Source organism: Chiloscyllium plagiosum, unplaced genomic scaffold (assembly GCF_037043375.1).
Source record: "Chiloscyllium plagiosum isolate Xiang-an unplaced genomic scaffold, Cpla_swu_hap1 HiC_scaffold_31, whole genome shotgun sequence".
Lineage (NCBI taxonomy): Eukaryota > Metazoa > Chordata > Chondrichthyes > Orectolobiformes > Hemiscylliidae > Chiloscyllium > Chiloscyllium plagiosum.
Window position 1 is genome coordinate 82,234,592 of NW_028270169.1, and position 3,266 is coordinate 82,237,857.

General features: G+C 42.8%; 1 non-coding gene across 1 annotated transcript; it reads left to right on the forward strand.

The window, feature by feature from the left end:
* Positions 1-995: 995 nt before the first annotated feature.
* trnas-gcu (transfer RNA serine (anticodon GCU)) lies at positions 996-1,077 on the forward strand. The gene has a single exon. It is a non-coding gene; the product is annotated as a tRNA-Ser (tRNA).
* Positions 1,078-3,266: the final 2,189 nt, after the last annotated feature.

Sequence of the window (3,266 nt, forward strand, 5' to 3'; positions counted from 1 at the left end):
GTTCACTGGTCACCTGCAGCACTGGAGCAACACATTAATGCTTACCTCCCACATTCCTGGTTGTACATTAACGGTTGGGAAACCGAGTTTCTCTGATTCCATGGCTGGTCACTGCGATTATACGATCATCCTCACCAGTGGTTCTCACCCCGTGTGAGGCAAGTGGTGAGCTACTCATTGCAAAGATGTAAAAATGTGCAACTTCAACTTTTGCCTTCACTAATCCATGAGCCTTTTATTTTGTTTTTCATCTGTAGAAATCTTAAAACCTTCATCTTGAACAGACTCAGTAACAGATCTCCATTGTGTCTCTGGCATCAAATTCCAAAATGTAAACCCCTTCTGAATTCTTTTACCGCAGTCCACTGTTTGGGAAGTTTTCCTGTTCAGGGGAATGCACTTTCCAGTGTGTCAACTGCTGCTCCCAGCATTCGGTCTGGCACTGCACTCATTTTCCTTCTGACACTTGCTCACTGTGTTGCTGTGATCATACAGTGACTTGGTGTCACACAGCCAGGAAAATGATACAGATCAAGGTTTTTGCATTGTTGAATTCAATTGTCAGTTTAGCCTTATTTAGGATTTCAAAATTGCCTGTCCTGTACACAAGTGCGTGTCAAAAATATCTGAGTGGAAGAAAGGTGTTCTGAATAATGACATTGAGCACTATGCACTCTCCTCCAGTCTGGAAAACAATTCCTCACAGACAACTTTACACCTCCTGCTGTCACGGGCTCTTCAGTCCGTTGACTTCAAATCTTCACAGAATTCAACAGACCATGTTACATCGTCATTTCTTCATTTTTGTTTAGATCACTGTGAGCAGAGTGTCACAGTGGGAGTCTGTTTGCCCCACAACTCAGAGATAAGACGATACTATTGGAACCGTCCTGTACTATTTATCATTTCACCAATACAATGGAGAAATATCTGCTGCTCAGCATAATTTACGCAATTCACTTATTCATAAGGTCAAATGTGCCCATGACTTATGTGACGAGGTGGCCGAGAGGTTAAGGCGATGGACTGCTAATCCATTGTGTTCTGCACGCGTGCGTTCGAATCCCACTCTCGTCGCTGTTATCAACGATTTTAAATTTTGCTATCTTTGGATGATCACAGCTGTCCAATGGTCTGCATCGACGCTATAATAAAATCTCAAAGAATAATTTGAGTCTGTTGCCTAAACTGCATTGAAATGTAGATTGAATTGGGACAATGAACAGGAACGCGATTGTCGTTTCCAAGTCAAGTTGCTGTGAACTTTTATCGTATGAAAGAGATCCAGGAGAACCAAATAACGAGAGATGCGAAGTGCATGTTGATGCATGCGATTTTTAATGAGTGTTTTATCAGATAAAATTTGTAGCAGTTGGGTAGAAGTGATTCATCTTGGTGAAAAGAGCACAGAGAGACAGCACGAAACAATGGAGGTATTTCAAAAGTGGCAGGGGCTGGGTGTAGGGGCACCCGAGAACTGGCTATAAATGCACAGTAGAGAATTACCGATGTGGGTGCCGTGCATGGGCACGGACAGACTTACACATTGGTCTTATCCTTTCCCCCTTGCTCTCGCCATTGATGAATGCTGGACATAAGACACACATAAACACAAGATGTGGGAAGCAAACTCCCTCTCGTTTTGCACACACTTGATGCATCATATTGAACTATGAACAACTGGAGAAGTCAGCAAGTTAACTGCAGGGACTGAATCTAAACTGTGTATCAATAACCGCAGATTTATGCAGCATAAACATGAAAACTGATTTGAAATATCTTTATATGCATCTCATTAACAGACGGTTCGTTCTAATACCCGTGTGGCTGAAAGAAGTAAACACCACATTTCAAGGTGGATGACAACATTACCAATTCTGTTCAGACATTGAGATCTATTTGATCATTTTACACAGTGACCAACGTTAATTTAAATAATACAAACCAAATTCCCTAACGTGAAATAAAGGAGTGATTCCATTAAAAACATTGTCCTTGCTAAGTAGCAGTTACTCATGAAAAATAGAATGTGATTTCTAGTGAGTATACGTCAATTAGAACGATTATCTTACTTCGGATTGACTGCAATATGCACATGCAAAATAAGTTTTAAGAAAGAAGTCCTTTGGAAATAATGAGTCGGTGGTGATTAAAAGTAAAATTAGGTTCTCATGATGTGGATATTGCACCAATGGCTCCAGTGGTGGAAATGGTCAGTGGGCAGTATTTCCATGATGGTATAGAGGTGTGTGATCTGCCAGGGATGGGAGCTCCCACCTCATCTGGAGCAGCGTCTGTTGACATGGACCAGGGAGGATTGTGACATCAGTCTGGGAGTTCCAAGCACACCTGGAGAAGCTTTTATTGACATGAAGCTGCAGGGAGCATTGTGACATCAGACTGGTAGATCCAACTTCAACTGGACCGCTTCTATTGACATGGAGCAGGGAGCATTGAGAAATCAGACTGGGTGCTACAACGTCAACGAGAGCCAGGGATGGGAGCTCCCATTTCATCTGGAGCAGCGTCTGTTGACATGGACCAGGGAGCATTGTGACATCAGTCTGGAGTTCGAACCTCACCTGGAGCAGCTTCTATTGACATGAAGCAGCAGGGAGCATTGGGACATCAAACTGCGAGATCCAACCTCATTTGGAGCAGCTTCAGTTGACATGGAGCAGGGCACTTTTCGAGATCAGTCTTGGAGCTCCACTCTCACCTTGAGCTGTTTTTAATGACATGACGCAGCAGGGAACATTGGGACATCAGACTGGTAGAGCCAACAGCAACTGGACTTTTTTATTGACATGGAGCAGGGAGCATTGAGATATTAGACTGGGAGCTGCAACTTCAACTAGAGTAGCTTGTATTGACATGGAGCAGCAAGGAACATTGGAACGTCAGGTTGGGAGCTCCAACCTCTCTTGGAGCAGCTTGTATTTGCATGGAAGAGGAGAGCGTATTGGGACATTAGGCTGGTGGAAAGGGTATTCAACTATTTTAATCTGAAGTAAAATAGGTTTCAACACCTCAGGTGTTAACTGATTTATGAAGATTCTGTCATGGGAAAATAATTAATTCATTAGATATTAAAGACAAGTCCTGCAAATATTCAACTCAGGAAAACGCATTGGTACAGAGAGAAATGGGAGTGATGCTTCAAGTCTTTGACTTTTCTTTTCTGGCCGACTCTGCACGAGATTACATCACCAGGAGGACGTTTTCACTCATTTCATGTCATTCAGTTTCCTGCAAATACGGACAGG